Source organism: Symphalangus syndactylus, chromosome X (assembly GCF_028878055.3).
Source record: "Symphalangus syndactylus isolate Jambi chromosome X, NHGRI_mSymSyn1-v2.1_pri, whole genome shotgun sequence".
NCBI classification, from domain to species: domain Eukaryota; kingdom Metazoa; phylum Chordata; class Mammalia; order Primates; family Hylobatidae; genus Symphalangus; species Symphalangus syndactylus.
In genome coordinates this window covers 142,995,076-143,019,721 of record NC_072447.2, presented here as the reverse complement: position 1 = coordinate 143,019,721, position 24,646 = coordinate 142,995,076, and the positions used below count along the sequence as shown (strand labels likewise).

Below are 24,646 nucleotides of genomic sequence, written 5' to 3'. Positions count from 1 at the left end.
AACAGTAAGAGCATATGTTATTTGTAAATATTAAGACTCTAGTTCAACAAGAATTTATTTATAAATTGTTTCTATGACATCCAAAATATTCAGAATTCAAAAGAAATCCCCAAGGCTTTCCACTTAATCCATGGCCCGTTTTTCATATCTCTGGTATCTTACAAAAATGACATTGCTTAATTAACCAATTAAAAGATGTCAGGTTTTAGCTGTAAAATTTGTTGACAATACATACTCTCCTTTTACTTGTGCTCCAATACTAAGCTCTTTGACTTCTAGATGTTTTCCATGGAGCTACTGAGTTTTTATTTTATTTTATCTTATAATTTTAATTTTCAGAGACGGGGTCTAACTATGTTGCCCAGGCTGGAGTTCAGTGGCTATTCACACACATACCATCCCACTACTGATAAGCACAGGAGTTTTGACCTGCTCCGTTCCTGGGCTAGATCACCCCTCCTTGGGCAACCTGGTAGTCCCTTGCTCTCAGGAGGTCATCATATTAATGCTGAACCTAGTGCAGGCACCCTATCGTCATAGGGCACTACAACCCAGAACTCCTCTGCTCAAGCCATCCTTCTGCCTCAGCCTCCTGAGTAGCTGAGATTACAGGCAAGCGTCACCACACCAACCTACTTGAAAATTAACATAGTTTGTTGGTTAAAATTGAAGATTATATTGTCAGACAAAACTGAGTTCTAATTCTGGCTTGAAAGTGGTGTGATTTAATTTCTCTGATACTCAGTTTTCTCTAAAATGACGATAATAATAGTCCCTACTTCATAGGTTTGTAGTAAAGAGTAAATGAGACCATGCACTCACACCTAAAATAATGCCTGTTACATAGTATATCCTCAATAAACAATATATATTATTACTATTATTATTAATAATAATAGCAGCTATAGGACTCTGAGGATTAGCTAAATGGGGTCCCAAATGTGACTAATCAGCAAAATCACTTGAGGAAGCTTTTCAAAAACACCCATACCCCAGCCAATTGAATAGGTCTGGGGTGAGGCCTAGGAATCTGTATTTTAAAGCATCACAGAGGTGTGCATAAAAGAAATTTCAAGACGACAACTACTAAGCTGACCAAGAAAGCAATAGGTCATAATTAGAACAGGAAGTCAGGGAGGTCAGTGAAAAATACTCTTAAGATGGACACAAATTCCATAATCAACCCACATAAGAAACCAGAAGTTATTTATATGTGGTTTTGGTTGTCAATAAAACAAATACAATTAAGAACTCTAAAGAAAACAAAAAGCTGTATTATGATCTTGGTTCTAATAAGAAGCATACTAACACGTGGCATCATCCTGAGCCATTGAAGGAGTGTAAGAAAAGATAATCCATTTGATTTTGACACTTGAAACATTCTCCTTCAAGCAGCACTTCTTTGGTGCCATATGATTACATTTTTTTCTCTCTGGGTCCAATCACACACCTTGGTCTTGCTGTGAATATTATTTACATGGAATTTACTATTGGAAACGCTGTTTATTGGTTCAACTTTTTGAATTAAGCTTTTAATTTTTTTTTTTTTTTTGAGACAGGGTCTCACTCCCATTATCCAGGCTGAAGTGCAGTGGTGCAATCATGGCTCACTGCAGCCTCAACTTCCCAGGCTCAGGTCATTCCCCCACCTCAGCACCCTCTCTGTAGCTGGGACTACAGGCACATGCCACCGTGCCCAGATAATTTTATGTATTTTTTTCGTAGAGATAGTGTTTTTCCATGTTGGCCAGGCTGGTCTCAAACTCCCGGGCTCAAGCAGCCCATCTGCCTCAGCCTCCCAAAGTTCTAGGATTATAGGCATGTGCCACCGTGCTTAGCTGTAAACTTTTCATTTTAAGGTAATCTTAGATTCACATGTAGTTGTAAGAAACAATACAGAGAGAGCCAGAGGATCCAGTGTACCCTTTACCCCCATTTCCCTCACTGAGGACACTTTGTAAAATTATAACACAATATCACAACCAAGATATTGACATTGGTACAGTCAAGGTACAGTCAAAATACAGAACAATTCCACCACCACAAGAATCCTTTATGTTTCCTTCTTATATCTATACCCATTTTCCTCCAAAAGAAACTTTCTTCTAAAGTGGCTGTATCATTTTACATTTCTACCAGCACTGTATGAGTGATCGTTTCACCACATCTTCCAAAGCATGTGTTATTGTACCAATTTTAGCCCTTCTGATAGATACATAGTGATCCTATTGTGTTTTTAATTTAAGTCTCCCTAACATTTAATGACGTTGAACATATTTCCATGTGCCTATTTGCCATCTGTATATCCTCCTTGGTGAAATGTTTATCTCTTTTGCCCATTGGTTTGATTTTTTGAATCAAGCTAGAGATACAGCAGTCTGAAGATTTCATTAAAGTTGTAAAACAGAATTTTTTTAATTTTGTCATTTTATTTTTATATTTAACACTTAAAAACCACTTACTATATGCCAAATATAATTTTAAGTGCTTTGAAATATTTATTTCTATTTCAGTGAAATTTTGTCTTACAGCAACCCTATGAAGATGTTATCATCTCCATTTGACAATTGAGGAAAGTGATGGCACAGAGATGTTCAGTAATTTACCCAAGATTACATAGATAACAAGTGTTGGAACAGAGATTTGAACACAGGCAGTAGTTACTATGAGCTTAATAACGTACAAGAAATATTATACCTGGCAGAAGTTGGAAGCAGTGGAGGGAGAAAGAGTGTAGGCAAGCATCTCTGAAATGAGCGCCAATAAACGTTGTATGTAATTAATGGATCCAGAAATAGAGATTTAAGTATATTACTTAAAGTTGTAAAGGCAACCACTAAGATGTTCCGAAAATTATAATAATATAATAAAATTTGGGAAGTCAGAAATAGGTTAAAGAGGTAGCATATGTTAAATCCTTCATTTTTCTTAGTAGTCAATAAATACTGTCTAAAAATGATAAAGCAAGAGCTAGAAGTATAAACACATTTTTAAAGTAATGATGTTAATCATCAGAAAAACTCAAAATTCAAATTAATTTTAAACAGTTAGCTCTTGACTGGAAACTAGTAAATAAACAGGAAACTTTCTCTTCTATACTGTTCAATTTCTTAGAAACCATATGTAGTCATTATCTCTACAATAAAAATAAAGGACAATTTAAGGCACAGTTTAAGACAATTTAAGTGATTCAGACGAGGCTAGGTTTGATAGTTTCTGAGCTAAATTACAGTTAATATTTTTGGAGGTCTTCAAAGATAGGTGAGGATAAATGGATTAACATGTGTATTGGTTCTTCTTGTGGCATCCTTAGTTTACACATCCACAAAACATTACCAAATGCCATAGCCAAATTACTAATATTCCTTACAATCCAGGCTCCATTTCTGAAGCAACAGTAGTATTTCCACTTACAATTTAGATCCACATGATTGTTACCAGATACAGACAATGGACCCTTAGCTCAGTAAAATACAAGTACAGAGAGAAAACAGAAGAAAAGCAAACAAACAAACCAGGACTGTTTGTTTGTTTGTTTTTGTTTTGTTTTGTTTGAGACGGAGTCTCGGAGTCTCGCTCTGTCACCAGGCTGGAGTGCAGTGGCACAATCTGGGCTCACTGCAACCTCCGCCTCCTGGGTTCAAGCAGTTCTCCTGCCTCAGCCTCCTGAATAGCTGGGACTACAGGCACGTTCCACCATGCCCTGCTCATTTTTTGTATTTTTAGTAGAGACGGGGTTTCATCATGTTGGCCAGGATGGTCTCAAACTCCAGACCTCATGATCCACCCGCCTCAGCCTCCCAAAGTGCTGGGATTACAGGCGTGAGCCACCGCGCCAGCCTGTTTTTTGAACAAATAATGCTGGAACAACTGGATATCCACTTGGGAAAGAATATAAACCTCTACCCTTATCTCACACCAGGCACAAAAATTAACTCAAAATATTTCATAGATAGACCCAAATGTACAAACTAAAACTATCAAGTTTCTAGAAGACATAAGAGAAAAATTTGGGACCTTGTGGTAGGCTGAGATTTCTTAGGATACAAAAAGCATAAACCATAAAAGGAAAACATTTAATAAATTGGACTTCATAAAATTCAAAACTTCTATTTTTCATAAGATACAGGGAGAAAATATTTGCAATACATACATCTAATATGTATCCAGAATCTATAAACATTTCCTATCACTCAGTAAGAAAAAGACAAATAAGCCAATTAAAAATAGGCAAAATGTTTGAACAGACATTTCACAAAAGTAAGTGTATGAATGGCCAATAAGTACATGAAAAGATACTCACCAACATTAGCCATATGAAAAAATGTGAATTAGAACCACAATGATACATCACTACACACCCGTTCAAATGGCTAATATTAAAAAGACTGACAATACCAAGTGATGGAAAGGATGTGGATCAATAGACGTCTCATAGAAATTGCTGGTGAGAATCCAAAGTGGGTATAACCACTTGGAAAACAGTATGGGAGGAGGTTATATATGTTATGAAATTAAACATACAGTTAACATACAACCCAGAAATTCCACTTCTAGATATCTACACAAAAGAAGTGAAAATATATATCCAGAAATACCCACACTCAAAAGTTCATAGCAGCATGATTCATAGTAGCCCCAAACTGGAAACAATTCAAATGTCCATCAACTGATGAATGAATAAAGAAACTGTGCAATTAAAAGGAACAAATCCTGATAGACCCAACAAGATGGATAAATCTCAAAAATATTATGCTAAGTAAAAGAAGTCAAATACAAAAGACTGCAGTGACAGAAAGCAAATTAATAGGGTCTTGGAAGGGTATAAATGGGCACAAGGAAACTTTTTAGATATACGAAACTGCACCATGACTTAATCGTGGTGGTGATTACACAACCATATAAAATTACTAAAATTCATCCAACTGTACATTTAAAACTGGTGGATTCATGGACACATTGTGGGGAACAACACACACTGGGGCCTGTCGGAGCCAGGGTGTTGGGAAAAGGAGAGCATCAGGAAGAACAGCTAATGGATGCTGGGCTTATACCTAGGTGATGAGATGACCTGTACATCAAACCAGCATGGCACACGTTTACCTGTGTAACAAACCTGCACATGTACCCCCAAACTTAAAATAAAAATTGAAGAAAAATAAATAAAAATAAAATAAAATCTAAATCATCTAAAAAATAAAATAAAAATAAAATGGGTGGATCTTATTATCTTATTGTATCTGAATTACAACTTGATAGAGCTGGAAATTTTCTAAAAAGGAAATTTTTTTTGGTTTTCTCTTCACCAAGGTATCAATCCATGTTAGTTGTCCAGTCTACCTGCTGTGAATGTAAGTCACTTGGGAGAAATCTTCCAAGCAGGCAATCACATCAGAAAGCTACCACATTAGGGACACAGGGACTCCACAACTCATGTAGACTACCTCTTTCTTGGAACATGGTATGTAGAACTTTCCTTTCTTCTAAATTTTAGCCATCTGTGACAGTGCCTCCTCCAGTTTTTAGGCCTTTCTTGAGGCCTCCTTCTTCCTTTCAGAGTCTAAGCTATATATACATTAATGTTACTTTTCATTATTCCTTCAAGTTCCATATTTTCTTTTTTTTTTTTTTTTTTGCAGTTGCAAGATTTAATAGAGTGAAAACAGAGCTCCCATACAAAGGGAGGGGACCCCAAAGAGGGTAGCCACTGCCGGCTCAAATGCCTGGGTTTATATCCCAGTCATTGTCCCTCCTGCTGTGCTCTCAGACAACAGATGATTGGCTATTTCTTTACCTCCTGTTTTTGCCTAATTAGCATTTTAGTGAGCTCTCTTTACTACCTGATTAGTCGGGTGTGAACTCAGTTGCAAGCCCTGTGTTTAAAAGTGGATGTGGTCACCTTCCCAGCTAGGCTTAGGGATTTTTAGCCTAAGAAATCCAGCTAGTCCTGTCCCTCAGTAACCCCTCAACAGGAAAACTCAAGTGCTGTTGGGGAGGTTGGCCAACGACCGCTCTAACTGCTTCCTGCTGAACTGGGGTGTAGTAGAGGTCGTGCAGTTGAGATTTCCTCAGGAGGGGTGCCTTCGATGTCATCAATGTCGGAGCATGGGCTGGCAGGCCGGTCCAGGGGTCTGCGGTAGATTTTAGTCATGGACTGCATCTGGGGCTCCATTTGAAGAACCACTTGTAGCTTTATGGCTTTGATTCTGGAATAGACAAGCTTAACAAGGAGCTTAAAGATACAGGGGTCCAAAGAGGAGTAACAATATTATAGCTGCTAGAAGTCCTAAGAGGAAGAATCCAGGGCATCCATTGGCTGAGGAGGCCCCAAGGTCCAGTGTTTTGAAGCTCCTCTGCTCTATGTTATATTCAATCTCGAATTTTTTAAACTTTTTCGGTGATGATTCCAGATTGATTAACATAATAACTGCATTTTTCCCCTAAAAATAAACAGGTTCCCCCTCTTTTGGTGGTTAGCAAGTCTAAAGCTCTTCGATTTTGAAGGACTACTGCTGCTAGGGAGTTAAGTTGATCTTGCAAGGTGACCAGGGAGTCGGCGACCGGTTCCATGTCACCATTTAGTTTTTGAGATAGTTTGTAGAACAGAGTAGAGGTTGTGATACCGCCAATGCCAGTACCTAGTCCACCTAGCACTCCTGCTCCGATAACAAAAGGAAAAATGGGTACTCTTTTCTTGTGGGGCTTAGGTACGACATAATTGTATAAATCTTGTTCAGTGTAGATGGTCATAGGGGACACTAAGAATGAGAGGAAGCACATAGATTCTGAAGAGCCATTTAAACAACGATAGGCTGAGGTACCACAGACAAAAAATATTTCTGAGGGTAGGCAGACTATTTGTGTGGGAGGAGTTACCTACCTGATGCATTGGGAGTTGGTTGTGTCTACAGTATTGCTAAATTTTACACAGGTGAGGTTTGAGGTATGGGTTATTTCCAGATTAGAAACAAGAGGTCCTACTAGAACCGAAGTGGTGTTTATTTCTGTGCTGAAGTTGTTCGATTGTTCAGGTATAGGGATTGAAATGCATGGCCTGAAGTGCAAGGGGTTTTTTTTTTTGGCACACTTCACAAGTCGTGACTATCTGCTTGATAGTTTTGAAAAGGCCAGGTCCAGTAAATAATGATTTGGCCATCTGATGGTTGCTATCAGTGCCTAAGTGAAAGGTTTGGTGAAGGGTTTTAAGTAATTTCCATTGGTTAGCTGCTGGCGAAAGCATTTTTCCTTCTTTGGTGGCTAGCCATCCTGAGGGGAGGAAACTATGTACTCGTGAGGTTCCCCATTCTATTTTTTCTTTTGAGTACTGGAGCTTGCTTTCCCGGAGGGGATTATCCCATATTAGGGGTCCTTCTATAAGCATTTTTAATGGAGGGTCCTGCCTTGCGGCTCTTTTGGCTTCAATATCCACTTGGCGGTTTCCTTCTATTTCCCTTTTTTTTTTTTTTCTGATGACTCCGGTAGTGTAAGGTCTTTAGGTTTTTGTACAGCCAATAATAAATGGCTTCCTGACGTTTGATAGGTGTTTCCTCAGAAGGTAGGAATTCTCTTTCTCTCCATATTGCTGCGTTGGCATGGAGGACTAGGTAAGCATACTTAGAGTCTGTATATATATTTATCCTTTTTTTTTTTTTCCTAATTCTAGTGCCCGAGTGAGGGCTATTAGTTCTGTCAGCTGAGCACTAGTTTCTGGAGTGAGGGGATTACTTTTAAGTATTCCATTATTACTGACCACTGCATACCCTGATTTTGAAGTCCTTTTTCTACAAAGGAACTTCCATCAGTATACAAGTTGAGGTCGGGATCAGTCAATGGAACCTCTAGAAGGTCCCCTCGAGCGACGTAGGTTTGGGCAATCACTTGACAGTTATGTTCTATTTTTTCTTCATTGTCTGGAAGAAATGTGGCTGGGTTAAGAGTTGCACAAGTGTGCAGTCGTAGCACTGGCCCTTCAAGTAATAGAACCTGATATTTAAGTAAACGGTTGTCTGACAGCCACAAGTCTCCTTTAGCAGTGAGTATGCCGTTCACATCATGAGATGTCCACACAGTAAGATCTCCTCCCTGTATTATTTTAACTGTTTCAGATACTAAGACTGCTACTGCTGCCACTACCCGTAAACAATGAGGCCAACCCTTTGCCACTACATCAATTTCCTTACTCAGGTATGCCATCAGTCGCAAGCTCGTCCCTTGGACCTGTGTAAGGACTCCTAGAGCTATTTCAGTTTTTTCTGTGACATTTAAAGAAAAGTCTTGCCCTGTTGGCAAGCTTAAGACTGGGGCTTGGGTTAGGGCCTTCTTTAGGGCCTGGAAAGCCACTTTTGCTTCAGGTGTCCATTATACTAAATGGGCATTGACTTTCTGAGTTTCCTTAATTAGTATATATAATGACCTGGCTATTTTGCCATACCTGGGAATCCATATTCGGCAGAAGCCTGTTACGCCAAGGAACCCTCTTAGTTGCTTTAGGGTTTGGGGATTAGGATAAGCCAGTATGGGCTGGATACATTCCTCACTGAGGGCCCTGGTGCCTTTGGATAATTTTAGCCCTAAGTATTTAACCTGCTGTGAGCAGAGCTGAGCCTTTGGTTTGGAAACCTGTAGCCACAGGTGGCGAGGAAATTAAAAAGCGCTTGGGTGGCTTGATGGCACAAGGTTTCTGAACGGGTGGCTAAAAGTAAATCATCCACATACTGAAGGACAAGAATGTCCAGGTATGAGAACTGGCTCAAGTCTCGGGCTAATTACTGGCCAAATAGATGGGGGCTATCCCTGAACCCTTGGGGTAAAACAGTCCAGGTGAGTTGAGACCTCAAAGGCAAACAAGGATTGAGAGTCAGAACTTCCGTATTTTCAACACCTCAGTCACAAACTTTTTGTAGGCTTTGTACAGGAATACGGCTCCCATTTTCACTTGCTAGTGGATTCTCCACATTTACAATATGTATATATCTCCTCCAACCTCATGCTTTTGAATTCCTGTGCCCTCTCCAATTCCTTTGACAGATCAAACGTCCCTCTACTCTGCCACCAATTTGAGGAGGTTGGAAGAAAGAGACAAATTCCCTTGAAGAATAGAGAGAGTATGTGTCCTAAACCTCTGACATGTTGTTCCCCCAGGTAACCTAATGAGTTTCTCAGCCAAGCCCCAAGCATGTAACTGCAACTTGAAGGAGGAAGATGTCTTTAGAGACTTAGAAAAGACCAGCAAGCTTCTTTACAAAATGGTCTCTTCAATCCTGGCATCCACTTGGGACCTGTGAGATGGGATGTTCATCCTCATAGATTTTCACATATGTATCTTTAATGGTATGCCCAGGAGCTTCTGAAGTGCATCAGGACTTTATTTCAATGAAGTTCACACTAAGCCAAAGCAAGGTATGCCCTATTCAATTTCTTGTGTCCCATTACACTCAGCTTTGCTGTCCAACTGATCACACTAGTGAAGTCAAAAATGTGCACCAGAAAATAAAATGAGGCCTACTTATCAGATTGGCAAAGGTTAAACAGGTTCATAAATCCCCATTTGGTAAATATATGGAAAAAACCATCTTTTTATATGCATTGTCATATATACATACATATATATGCTGCATTAATATATATACAATAGTGCATAAAAATATGTGTGTTGCTGTGGCTCTCGGACAAGAGACAATGTGGTGTACCTCTTAAATAAGAATTCAGCAAAAGTATTAGAAATTTTTCACATGCATGCTCTGACATAGCAATTCCACATTGAGAAATTTGTTAAAAGCATAGACTCTGGAGTGAGAGAGATCTGGATCTGAATTCTGGCACCAACACATCCTTCATAACTGTGTGACTTCTCTCTGTCACAGTTTGCCCCTCTGTAAATTCAAGGTACATAATGGCACCCTGGCAACAATGGGTGGTGCTACACTGTCCTTTATCGGTAAGGTAACTAAATGTCTGTGACTTTAGGAAGTTGCCAGGATGTGGGACTTTCAGGGCTAAATACTGGAAGGTCCTTGGGAAATCAAGGTGAGCACCAGGTCCATGTTGCCTCCTTCAGGAACAACAAGTTCTTGACCAGTCAGCTCTACAAAGTATCAGAATCATTCCAAGTAACCATCTTGACCATTTATGAAGTACCAGCCACACCCCAGGCCCATTATATTTATCAATGGTTCTTAAACCTGAGCTTGCATCATGATCACCTGGAGAGCTTGTCAAAACACAGATTGCTGGGCCCAACTCTAGGGATTCTAATTCAGTAGGTCTGGGTTGGGGCCTGATCTTTTGCATTCAAAAAACTCCTAGGTAATGTTGCTGGTCCAGGGTATACACTTTGAGAACCACTAGCCCAACAAAATACCAATTAGGAGAGTATATGGGAAAGATACTTGAAAAAGCAAGGAAGCTTAAATTCTTGCAATAATGTACCTTCTCACCACCCCATGACACACATACATGCTGAAATGAGGGTTAAACCACCATATCAGGAGGCCCAGGCCCAGCCAAGCCCGATCACAAAACAGTCTAAAACCCCTAAGTGAAACCCATCACAGAAATGCGTAGCAGTCACAGCCCAAGTGGTGATCTGAAGCAAGGTGACAAGGTGGACGGGGTCTCACAAGATAGAAACAGCAGGTAATGTTCCCCTTCCTGTATCCATGAGTTCTCATTGTTCAATTCCCACCTATGAGTGAGAACATGCAGTGTTTGGTTTTTTGTCCTTGCGATAGTTTACTGAGAATGATGGTTTCCAGTTTCATCCATGTCCCTACAAAGGACATGAACTCATCATTTTTTATGGCTACATAGTATTCCATGGTGTATATGTGCCACATTTTCTTAATCCAGTCTATCGTTGTTGGACATTTGGGTTGGTTCCAACTCTTTGCTATTGTGAATAGTGCCACAATAAACATACGTGTGCATGTGTCTTTATAGCAGCATGATTTATTATTGTGGGGTTGGGGGAGGGGGGAGGGATAGCATTAGGAGATATACCTAATGCTAAATGACGAGTTAATGGGTGCAGGAAATCAACATGGCACATGGATACATATGTAACAAACCTGCACATTGTGCACATGTACCCTAAAACCTAAAGTATAAAAAAAAAAAAAAAAAGAAACAGCAAGTAAACACCATGAAGTTCACAACTGACATTGGTCTCCACAGCAACACTGACTGTTTTCTAAAACAGGGGACCCCATCTCATTCATCCTTGAAGTGCAGCCCAGAACTGGATGTATAGCAGGTACTCAACAAACGAACAAGTCTCCTTGATGCCTCTATAAGGAGATGGATCTTTTAGCACAAGCTCAGATCACACCTGTTACCCCAGTTGACGGGTTTGCTACCTTATTTCAGGAGACATACCCTAAGGACTACTAGTACTGCCCCAGGATGAGATTTATCCAGTGGCCTTTCATTCAGCCACTACATATTTATTGAGCCCTGGGCAGGGCCCTGAACTTGATCATGGGCTCTGGGGTCAGCCAAGCCTGGGTGCAAATTACTGCTCTCCACTGATCAGCTTTGTGCACTCGGACAACTTCACCTCTGTAACCCTTGATCTCCTTATCACAAAAAAGGGATGGAAATCCTACCAATTTCACAGGACACTGGTAGGGATGAAGTCAGAGGATAAGGGTGACACTCTGAGCACAGGGTCTGGCACCCAGGCAATGCTCCATGTAGGTCGGCTATTGTTACCCAAGACCCCTGCCCTGGAGCCCTGCTGTCTCACCACAGGATGCGGTGGCTGTGGAGAGTCCAGGAGCCCTGCACGGTCCCACTTGGCCACTTCCTAATTAGCCAGCAATCCTGGGGCACAGGAGGCAGGAGGTGAGTGAGGAGTGGCTGATGAGAGTCACTCTCAAGGACCTCTCAGCTGCTCTACGAAGAAGTCAGTATCAGCCAATGACCCAGTGGCAGAATGAACACCTAATACACCAGGGTTGGAACATGTGGGAACAGGAAAGCCTGGTTTTCAAAAGTAAGCAATAGGACTGTGGCAAGGATTAAGTAAATTGATTCATGCAAAGTACTTAGTAAATTGATTCATGTAGAGCACAGGGCCCAGGTTCAGTGAATATCAGCTTCTGGTACATTAGCCGTGGTCTCAGCCCCTTAGGGATCCGGCTAGCGTAGAACCCAATGTAATCATGGAACCCACCTGGACTTGTAGGGAGTGGCCTACAGTGGTGGAATTTGTGGAGCCCTAAACAGGTCCTGCTGCCTCAAAACCCCCTCTACCCCAGATGTCACAGTGCCACACTGTCATTATGAGACAGGCACTCCACGTAGAATGGGTGGTGAATATGCAGCACTAGTTCTGAGGACACTTCCACCTTCGTGAGGGCAGACATCACTGAAGAGGTTCTCTGTCCCATCGAGTCCAGACAGGACCTTGGATCAGGCTTCATGACACAGCGCTCTGCGGAGAAATTGCTCTGGGAGTTGCACCTCTTGCTTCTCTGACACAGGTTCTCTGTCATTGCTTTATTTTAGTTCTGATTTAGTTTTACAATTACTGGCACTTTATCTGTCACTGTCTATATGTTTATTGAAATCTCAGTTGAGGTAATTGTAGATGTAAGAGATAATACAGAGAGATCCCATGTACCCTAGATCCAGTCTCCCCAAAGGGTAACATCTTAGAAAACTATACTACAAGATCCAACCAAGACAATGACATTTGTACAATCCACCGATGTTATTCACATTTCCCTGGTTTTGCTTGTACCCATTTGTGTGTGTATTTTGTTCCATGGAATTTTATCATATATGTAGGTTCATGTATCTAACAGCACAGTCAACATACTGAACAATTTTATTACTACAAGGATCGCTCATTTATCCTTTTACAATCACATGTACCTCCCTCCCAGACCCCAGCACCCATCCCTAATCCCTAGTAATCACTAATCTGCTTGCCAGTTCTTTAATTTTGTCATTACAAGAATATTATAGGGCCGGGTGTGGTGGCTCACGCCTGTAATCCCAGCACTTTGGGAAGCCGAGGAGGGTGGATCATGAGGTCAGGAGATCGAGACCATCCTGGCTAACACAGTGAAACCCCGTCTCTACTAAAAATACAAAAAATCAGCTGGGTGTGGTGGTGGCGGGCACCCGTAGTCCCAGCTACTCGGGAGGCTGAGGCAGGAGAATGGCGTGAACCTGGGAGGCGGAGCTTGCAGTGAGCTGAGATTGCGCCACTGCACTCTAGCCTGGGCGACAGAGCAAGACTGCGTCTCAAAAAAAAAAAAAAAGAATATTATATAGGGTAATAGGCTTAGTGCCTGGGTGACAAAATAATCTGTACAACAAACCCCTGCAATATGAGTTTGCCTGTATAACAAACCTCCACATGTACCCCTGAACCTAAAATAAAAGTTTAAAATAAATAAAGAAATAAATAATAAAAAAGAATATTATATAAAGGGAATCCTACTGTCTGTAACCTTATGGATTGGCTCTTTTTATTCATCATAATTCCCTGAAGAGCCATCTAGACTGTTGTGTGTACTAACAGTTCACTAATTTTCATGGCTAGGTCATATGCTGTGGTGGTGGATATACCACAGTATTTTTCTCTAACTATTCACCTACTATAAGACATATGGACTATTTCCAAGTTTTGTTTTCCCTTCTTTTTTTTTTTTTTTTTTTTTGAGACAGAGTCTCACTCTGCCGCCCAGGCTGGAATGCAGTGGCGCAATCTCGGCTCACTGCAACCTCCACCTCCCAGGTTCAAGTGATTCTCCTGCCTCAGCCTCCCAAGTAGCTGGGATTACAGGCATGTGCCACCACACCCAGCTAATTTTTGTATTTTTAGTAGAGACGGTGTTTCCCCACGTTGGCCAGGCTTGTCTTGACCTCCTGATCTCAGGTGATCTGCCTGCCTCGACCTCCCAAAGTGCTGGGATTACAGGCGTGAGCCGTTGCACCCAGCCATGTTGTGTCTTTCTAATACAAATAAGTGTGCTATGAATATTCATGTACACATTTTTGCATGAGCACAAATCTTCATTTTCTGGGACAAATGCTCAGTAGTGCAATTGTCAGTCATACAGCAGTTGCATGTTCACTTTTTAAAGAAATGATTTTCCAGAGTGACTTTACCATTTCACATTCCCACAGCAATGTATGAGTGATTCTGTTTCTCCATACCCTCAGCAGCATTTCTTATTATCACTGCTTTTCATTTCAACCATTCTCATTGATAGCTGTGTAGTGACATCCCATTGTGGTTTTAATTTGCATTTTCCTTATGTTGAGGTATTGATGTGGAACACCATATAAAAATTTTTTTTTATCTTTTTTTTTTTTTTTTTAACATACAGGGTATCACTATGTTACCCAGGCTGGTCTCGAAGTCCTAGGCTCAAGCAATCCTCTTGTGTCAGCCTCACAAAGTGCTGGGATTATAGGCATGAGCCACCATGCCTGGCCTGGAACATCTTTTTATGTGCTTATCTGCCACCTGTATATCCTTTTCAGTTAAATGACTATTCATGTGTTATGTTCTATTTCTAATTAAATTATTTGTTTGTTGAGTTTTGCAAGTTTTCTTTTTTAATATTTTAGGTCCTAGTCCTTTGTCAGATATATGGTTTTTGAATATTTTCTCATAGTCTTTTCACCTTTTTTGCATGTCCTGATTTTGATGAGGTATAGTTTACAGTTTCCCTTTTATAAATAGTGCTTTTGCCCTATTCATGGGATTTCAGATAAGGCATAGTGGACCTGTCCTTTTTGTCCTGGAGGCCAGCTTTCTTGGAGGATTGTGAATTGGGGTCAGATCTTAATCACTAGGTGCCAAACATGCTCCAAACATTACTTCATTTAATCCTCCCAAGAAGCCTATGAGATAGATGCCATTTTATACATGAAGAAACTGAGGCAAGAATGACTCGGGACCTGGCCCAAGGTCCCCGAGGTAAGAACTAGGAGGTGGAAGAAATGGGACACAAATCTGGTCTGTTTCTGCCTCCAGAGCACCTGTCCATGTGGTCATTTCAAGTTCCCAGCAGGCTACATAAAATTCTGGTATACAACGTGTTTATAACTCCAACTTCAGACATGAAGATACATTAGGAACCTTCTTGTTACCAGGTCAAGAAACAACAGGGACAGCAATGTACTCAAAGGCAGAATGCTCTCTGCCCAGTCTTTCATCTTCAGAATCCAAACACTACTGAATACCCAGTGTGTTGCTCCATGTCTTCAGGCCAGCATGTGTCTGGTGGCCTGATGGTGGTGGACTTTGCTGGGGTCACCACTAGGCCCATGCACATCACTCTCTAAGAAGGCCCTCTGGCCTGGCCCCAAGCTTTATTGAGGACTTCCAGATTCCTGGATTTCAATTCCTGCTGCCTCCATGCAGAAAAAGGAGTCCCATGCCCACCAATGTCTTTGAGGCCTGTACTGTCCCCCCACCAACCCTTCCCCTATGTGCTGCAGAGAAAAAAAGGCCTTCACCAGCTCAATTATCTCAGAGACAGCTGCCTGCCTGCTATGGCTTGAATGTGCCCCCTGAATTTTATGTGCTGGAAACTAAGTCTTCAAATTCATATGCTGATGGCATTTGGAGGTGGAACCTCCAAATTAGGGCTAGATAAGGTCATCAGGTTGAGCCCCACCACCTCACCCTGCAGCCAAAGGTGGGGTTGGTGGTTTTATAAGAAGAGGAAGAGAGACCTGAGCTGGCACACTGTTGCCTTCTCACCATGTGATGTCCTCCATCATGTTATGATGTGGCAAGAAAGCCCTCACCAGGCACTGGCCCCTTGATCTTGGACTTTCCAGTCTCTAGGATTATGACCTAAACAAACCTGTATTCTTTATAAATTGCACAGTCTGTGGTATTCAGTTCTAGCAATAGAAAGTGGAGTAATACATTGTCCACATTTGTCTCCTCCAACTTTCCTTTACTTCTGACTTGTGGATTTTGGTTAAGAAACTCATTTTGGACTCAGGTTCCTGCGCAATGGATATTCACATTCTTCTGTTCTTTAATGCATGTGTATCAATGGCCAAAGACCTGACCAACTTCCATGACATTTAATCTTACATCTTTGTCTCCTTCAACAGTTTCTCTGTATTGACACAATGATTCCAAATCTTTTTTTAGAAAAATCTTTTCTTGAAACCTATTTGTTTCTTTAATTTATTCATTTTTTTAACATATTCTTACTGAGACTCTACTCTTTGCTAAGTACTGTGCTAGGCACTGGGGATAAAGCACAGAGCAAGACAGACACAGACCGTGATGTCCTAATGCTTGCATTCTATCTAGGAGAAATTACTATCAAAGCATTACAGAAAGCATTATTGGTTCCTGTCTTCACCCCTGGATTTATATCGTACTCCCACCATCAAACCTTATGCATTAGTGAAGGTGGATTAATCACCTTCCCCTAAACATACATTAGGCTTTCCCTCCTCCAAGACTTTTTACATATTCTCCACTCTGCTAATATTTTGCCACCACATTTCCAGCAATTACCGTGTACCTCAATATCTAATGCCTTCCTTAAGACCCAAATGAGATCCTTCTTCTTTAGTGGAGGATTTCTCCATTATCCCTGCTGTACATGATGTCTTCCCCATCTGTATTTATAAAGTGCTAGTTACCACTCATGACTCTAGCTGTACATGCACTACTTTCTGTCCTGGTCATTCCATACTCTTATTGCTTCACCTGAAAGACAGTAGAGTCCCTGAAGGTAGGGTCTACTTCTGACATGTCTGCATGTGCCTCACACATGTATCAGTGCCTTGAATAGAGCAGGCATAAAATGTGCTCAGTTGGAGAATGGCTTCCCTAGACTGTTCATCTACTTTAACAAATACTTGGGTAGTAGTTACAATGCACCAGGCAATGCTCCCTTAGACAGTAGCTACCAAGTACCAGACACTGCTTTACTATCTTGTCAGACATCAACTCCCTGGATTCTCACAAGAACCCTAGGAGGTAGGTACTTTAAAGAGCCACATTTGTAGTTGAGCAAAATGAGGCTCAGGGAGGCCCGACATTTTGCCCAACCTCAAGGACCCCATATGGTAGATGTCAGAGCTAGGATTGAATACCAGGCAACCTTCCTCAGACCTGAGCCCTTAGCCTTGGTCCTTTAACAAGGCCTGGAATGATTTGGCCAATGTGAAATCTGTAGCTGTAGGACAGAAAATATCGAATCCATATCTGATTCTTTTTGGCACTCTGCGGCACCACTTCCCTGCTTATGTTCTTCATAGCAACTATGTCTCAAAGGGATGCTGGGGCTAACTAAGTTATATAAAGTACTGACTTACATTGGGTCTTTCTGAAGGTTTCTGAAAGACAGAGCTCCTCTGGCTCTCTATGTCAGTCCCTCAACCTTCATTTTCCTTATTGCCCTCCCACCTCCAGGAGTCTTTTTAGACATTTTTTCCTAATTGCCCCCTTTTGAAATCTTAATACCACAGATATACTCTATATCTGTTTATGTACTGTATGTATACCTGTGCTTTGTATAAATCGAAATTTTCTGTCACCCAAGAACCAATATTCTTCCCACTTTGGAGATTATATCACCCTATTAAGAACGCATGCTTGATGTTGAAGGGCTTTGCATGCTTCTCATATCTAAGAGAAGAGCATAAGCAGGGATTCTTACCCCTATTTTACCCTGTGAAACCACAATTTTCAGTATCATCTCAGTGAAGTGACACACATTTGCAGCACTGACCTAGACCCAATAATTACTATAACATCCACAACAGCAATACTTGTGATGGATGTTGGGAGAGAGGATGATCAGATCCCAGTCTCAGGTTCTGATAGGCCAAGTAATCATGAGGAAAATACATTTCTTCGAACTCCCAAAGACTCAGTTTCTTCCTCTGTGAAAGGGGGCAATAAAACTTGAAGTACTCACCTTAAGGAGCTTTTATGAGACCAGTGAAGTTCTAAACTCTGCCAATTATTAAGCACTAAAAGATAGATGGTAAAGTCACAGCCACCTAAATGAAAATGGGCTCAACTATTTTGAAAACCTCATTGAAAAGTCAACTTTACTCTACGTTAACGTATAATAATAAATACTGCAATGTCTGCCTGAGCATGTCATACGTCATACCGTAAAAGCATCCTCTGCCTATACTAGATTCTCTAACTGTAGCCACAAAAGGAAAAATCACGTAATTGAAAGTTAAGCAGGGTCCTTCCATTGTCATTCATCCTCTTGCCATGATCTACTTTTTTTTTTTTTTTTTTGAGATGGAGTTTCATTCTTGTTGCCCATGCTGGAGTGCAGTGGCATGATTTCCACTCACTGCAACCTCCGCCTTCCGGTTTCAAGTGATTCTCCTGCCTCAGCCTCCCAAGTAGCTGGGATTACAAGCGCCGGCCACCATAACTGACTAATTTTTGTATTTTTAGTAGAGACGGGGTTTCACCATGTTGGCCAGGCTGTTCTCGAACTCCTGACCTCGTGATCTTCCCGCCTCGGCCACCCAAAGTGCTGGGATTATAGGCGAGAGCCACCACGCCCATCCAATCTACTTTTTTTTTTTTTTTTAGACAGAGTCTCACTCTGTCGCCCAGGCTGGAGTGCAGTGTCGCGATCTCGGCTCACTGCAACCTCCGCCTCCCGGGTTCAAGCAATTCTCCTGCCTCAGCCTCCCAAGTAGCTGGGACTACAGGCACGTGCCACCATGCCTGGCTAATTTTTTGTATTTTTTTTTTTTTTTTTTAGTAGAAACAGGGTTTCACTGTGTTAGCCAGGACGGTCTCAATCTCCTGACCTCGTGATCCACCTGCCTAGGCCTCCCAAAGTACTGGGATTACAGGCGTGAGCCACCTTGCCCGGCCTCCGGCCAATCTACTTTTAAATGTAAATGTAAAAGTACATTTTTAAAATGTAAATTTTTAAGATGGGTAAATATGTTATGTGAAAATGAAATGCTTTTGTCCAGAGTTTCCCAAACACTTCCAGGCTCTGCCCCAGACATGTAAGGCTACATAGGCATGGCTGGGAAGTTTCATTTTTAATAAGTCCAAGCCTTGCCCTCTCTTTTTCCTCCCAACCTTCTAAAATGCAGATTCTGATTCAATTGGTAGTAGGAGGTAGCACTGGATTGAAATTCTGCATCTTCAGCCATAAAAAAGAATGAGTTCATGTCCTTTGCAGGGACATGGATGAAGCTGGAAACCATCATTCTCAGCAAACTAACACAGGAACAGAAAACCAAACACTGCATGTTCTCATTCATAAGTGGGAGTTGAACAATGAGAACATATGGACACCGGGAGGGGAACATCACACACCGGGGCCTGTTGGGGGGTGGGGGGCAAGGGGAGGGATAGCATTAGGAGAAATACTTAATGTAGATGACGGGTTGATGGGTGCACCAAACCACCATGGCACAGGTATACCTATGTAACAAACCTGCACGTTCTGCACATGTATCCCAGAACTTAAAGTATAATTTTAAAAAAAGAAATTCTGCATTTCTAATAAGCTCTTGAGTGATGTAGGTGCTGTTAGTGCATAGACCACACACTGAGCAGCTTCCTTATCTTATATAAGAGTTACATGCATGCTGGGGTTACTGATCTCATCACATCCTTGAGGTTACTGGGCTAATCTTGGGTCAGCCTGGGTACTTTGACTGGTCATTGCTTTCCAGAACCATCCTTTTCTAAGCTCCTTGCAGCTCGTTAGAGAGAACCAGGTTCTGATAAGTGTGCCCTTGAGAAAATGTTGGTAAGACTGGTTTAGGCTACAGCAACATGACTTATTGATTACCCAGCTATGAAAAGAAAGAGAGAAAAGCAGAGCCAACGTTGAAAAGATGTCTCAGGTTTCTAGATTTGCTATGTGATGACATTAACCTAAATAGAGAACACTGCACAGAAGCTGGTGTGTGTGTGTGTGTGTGTGTGTGTGTGTAGGAGGGAGATGAGTTCAATTTTGAACATACTGAGTTGGAGTTGCCTGTAAGACATCCAAGTGGAAATATCCAGTAAAAGACTGAGTGGATGAAAATATTTGGGGCAGTTGGAGAAAAATCCAACACAAAGACTGAAAAAAGAACATCCAGAGAAAAATGAAAAAATACAGCTGGGCGCAGTGGCTCATGCCTGTAATCCCAGCACTTTGGGAGGCCGAGGCGGGTGGATCACTTGAGGTCAGGAGTTTGAGACCAGCCTGGCCAACATGGCGAAACCCCATTTCTACTGAAAATACAAAAATTAGCCGGACGTGGTGGCACGGGCCTGTAATCCCAGCTACTCAGGAGGCTGAGACAGGAGAATCGCTTGAACCTGGGAGACAGAGGTTGCAGTGAGCCGAGATTGTGCCACTGAACTCCAGCCTGGGAGACAGAGTGAGACTCCGTCTAAAATAAAAAAAAAAAAAAAGAAAAGAAAAAATACAAGATTGTGTGTTTTTGTGGAAAACAAGGAAAAAAAAGAAAACTTTGAGAAGGAGGAAGTGGTCAGTAATGTTGACTGCTACTAAACAGTCAGGTAATTGAATGCTTGAAAGTTTCCATTAGCTTTAGCAACAAAGAGATCATTAGTGAGAGCAGTTTCATGATGGGAGGAGTAAGGAAACAGAAAAAAATATTGTAGTGGATGGAGGAGTGTTAATGAGAAAATGTGGGAACTGTTTTAAAGGTGTTTAGTTGTGAAGGTCAAGAGAGATACAGGGCAGTAGTCTGGCCGGGAGACATGTGACCAAAAAAGATGTATTTTAAAGATGGGTGCATGTTTAAATGCTGATGAGAAGTTGATAGTAGGGAAGAGATTTTCAATAGAGGAAGAAAGACAGAATAGTTACTCAATCAGGCAAGATGCCAGAAAAGGCAGGCAGGAAGGCAAGTAGATCATGGCAAGAAGATGATACCTCATCTGACATAGAAAAAGGATGCAGCTAGGATTATAAATGTGGTGGAGGAGATTGAAGTAAGTTGTATCTGATGACTTCTATTTTCCCTAAGAAGAGAACTGAGTCATTGTCTAAGAGTGGAGATGGAAGTAGGTAGCAGGGTCAAAGGTTTCAGGAAAGTGGAAAAGATTTAAAATAGTTATTGTACATTGTGTGGCAATGAGTGGAATTACTAGGCTAGGTTTAAGGACCACTTGAGGTGAACAATCATGAATGTGCAGTGGAATGAATTTATCTTGTTGTGTGACTTTTTCTGGTAGTGCTCAACTACCCCAGGAAAGGTATTTTTTTTAAAAAAAGCAGATAATTTGAGTTAATCCAGATTTGAGGATTTCCTAGACAATAGGTGGAGTTGATTGGGCCTCCTTCCCACACCCCCCTTCCCTGGCACAGAATGTAAGGAGGCACTCATTCTTAGGATCATACAAGTGTGGGTTTGGCACCAGAGAATGTATGCTCCCTTATATTTTGTGTAGGGGGAAGAAGGGGTGGGGGAGGCTCACTGGTTGTGAAGAATATTGACAAAAGAGCAAAAGATGAGCCATGTTATGCAAGATGGAAGGAGAAGAAAGTCAAAATAGGGGAAAGTAGAGGGATGAGGCAGTGGGGTCGGGGGTTGGGGGTAGTGGGAGTGGCAGGGGCTGACTATGCAAACTAAAGGGCTAGGAAGTTGTGGCCAGAGAAGAATGTCAGAAGTCATGGTCTTAGAGATGGAACAATTTTGGGGTCCTAAAAAATTACAAGGTGAGATGGGAGATGAGGGTGGCTGAGGTGGAAGTCAAGCAGCTTCGAGATTAAGGTGTCAGATATGTTGCTCATATAAGCTGTTGACTTTGCCCAGAATGTGTGTTAAGACTTGGCGTGGGGGAAGAGTGAGCCTACTGCCAAAGTGTTTCATCAATACAGAGATAAGTCTAGGAGACCCGTAGATGATGGTGACAGGGAAGGTTAAAGAGCAGTTCAACTGAGGCATACGTCTCCAAAGGAGCAGAAATTTGTGGCCTTGTTTTTTGTTGTTGTTGTTGTTGGTTTTGAGTCTTGTCTTTGCTTAAAAGAGGGTGGAGGAGCTGTAAATGGGTTTGGAGAGTGAAGAAAAAACTAGCCCTGCTGGCCCATGAAGTGTGGGAACATGACGTATAGGCAGCTCAAGAAGCAGCTGGAATGATGGTCTCTTTACTGAGTAACTAGGTTTCACTTAAGGCTAAGTCATGAAAAGACTGTTTTAGGAAAGGGTTGAGTTTACAGGTGAATTGGTTAAGCAGGCAATGTGAATTCCAGATGATTTGAAGGGAGTGATTGAAGCATGGTAGAAGTAGCTGGTTTACAGGGTTGGGGAGGCAGTGTCCCAGTGAGTCCCATGGAGGAAGGTGGGCATCCATAACTCTAAGAATTCTATTTTGGCCTGCATGTGACAACCTGAAGCTACTATATGGGGCTCAAATTTTTTGTTTTTGTTTTTTCTTCCTCATGGTCCTCGGGGATGGGAGATAGCAGTCAGTGGTGATGGGGAGAATATCACTGTGACTTCCATTCCTTAGTACCTTCCTTTCAGCCCAGTTGATAACAATGATAAAAATAATTATAATAATAACTGTAAATTTAGAACATTCTTACCAAATGTATTAAATGCCTACTATGTGCCAAGCACGATTCTGGGTGCTGGCAACAGTTCATACATGACAAAGTTCCTGACCTCACATAACTTATATTGTATTGTATAGTCAGACCATGAACAAGGACCAAAAAAGAAATATATATATATATATAATGTTGAGGTGCTGTGCTGTGAAAGAAAGTTAAGGGAGGTCAGTACAAAGACAGTGAGGATGTGATGGGGGGAAGGCTATGTTAATTTGGGTAGTCAAAGAAGGCCTCTCTGAGCAGAGACCTGAATGAAGATAAGAAGCTAGCCATGTGAAGATAGAAGGAAAGAGTATTTCAGATCAAGAGACTAGCAAGTGCAAAGGCCCCATGGGTGAGTAGAGGATAGGATGTTTGAGAAACAACAAAAACATCATTATGGCTGGTAAGAGGTCTCGCTCCAAAACCTGAAAGCATCTCCTTTTAACCACCTGCTGCTAAAGATGAGGTTATACGGTCTCCATGGTTGAATTGTGTAAGGACCTGAATCTCCCAGAGCTGATCCAAGAAGGTGAGGCTCTGAGAGAGCAGCAGATTACCCGTGGGGGTGGTAGAAGAACTGAGGAATCCTTTCCACACATTGTATGAGAATAAACTTGCATAGTAGGTCAAAGCCATCTTAGTCTCAGTTCTACTGCCCAATCACAGTGGTGATGGGGAAGTGCCATTGCCACTTTCACACCTGAAAACATTTTATCATAAACTGGGGACTTGCCTAAGACCTTTAGCTTAGGGCTATTACATGAGGTAGTATTTGCTAGGGGCACCAGCAATGTGGTTGGCAGAAAAGTGGCATGAAATAGAGGATTTTATTTTTCCATGACAAAATCATCTCATGGGACTCAAGGCAGAAGAAGACAAAGACCAAAAGGAAGCAGGAACAGTGTGTCATGGACAGCACAACTAATGGGATGCTAGATACACACCCATCTTAATGATGGCCTCATGGATTACTGGTTTCTCTAACTGGGATGCCTTATGTCTGTGAATCACAGTTGAGTCCATGGAGTCACCATGAGTCCCCGAGACTATCATTACTTTAGTAAAAAGGAAGGAACCTACACCTTGAAACCTAATGGGATGAGAAACACTCGATTATAAGACTGAGAACCAGGCCAGGCACAGTGGCTCACACCTGTAATCCCAGCACTTTGAGAGGCCAAGGTGCTGCCTCAGCCTCCCAAGTAACTGGGATTACAGGCTCCTGCCACCACGCCCGGCTAATTTTTGTATTTTTAGTGGAGACGGGGTTTCACCATGTTGGCCAGGCTGGTCTCGAACTCCTGATCTCAGGTGATCCGCCTACTTCGGCCTCCCAAAGTGCTGGGATTACAGGCAGGAGCCACCGTGCCTGGCCAAGTTTGTGTCTTTTTAACAGCAGGTAGTCATTATTAAGTAGTTTTTAATTGTTCAGTATATGACAGATGTATTTCATAACAACCATATGAGGTAAGCACTGCTATTATTCTCCTTTTATACATGAGGAAACTGAGGCTCAAGAATGTTAACCTTCCCCAGCCAGGGCCTAGTTTCATGCCGCGGTTTGTTTTATTCCAAAGTCAGGCTCATAGGCATGCCTTTAAATTGGGTGGGCCCTGCATCGTGAGTTGGTGAATTTGCCCTCACGAAGGTGCCTCCTCCGTGATTATCTCCCTCCACCTGACAACTCCCTCACGAGGCCTCTTACTCGCTTAGTGTCTTTTCTACGCCTTTGGGAGACAATCCCACACTCTTCAGCTTCGAGTTCTCCATTGTACTCCCCTCACCCCTGGGTTCGCCTGGCTCATAGCTAGGCCAGCTCTCTGCTGCCCCCTCCTGGGATAACTCAGGACCTGTCTGTCTCAGTGGAAATTGCACTGAAAGATGTCTCCTCCCGTCTATTTGCAAACCCAGTCCTAGCCTGCCCAGCTAGGGCACTCATCAGATCTAGGAATAAGAATGATTCACCTGACTATCTTACATCTGACCTTGACAAAGTTTTCCCAGACTCTGAGACCGGCACCTATTTCAGAAGATGCACATTTGAACAACCCATAGTAAGATCACCTGTTCTCTGCATTGGTTAAGTGGCA

At 41.9% G+C, this 24,646-nt stretch overlaps 1 protein-coding gene across 1 annotated transcript in view; it reads right to left on the bottom strand.

Annotated features, from left to right (window-relative positions):
• Positions 1 to 24,646, bottom strand: part of HAPSTR2 (HUWE1 associated protein modifying stress responses 2) — a 187,302-nt gene that overhangs the window by 6,501 nt on the left and 156,155 nt on the right. The gene's annotated exons all lie outside the window — the stretch shown is intronic.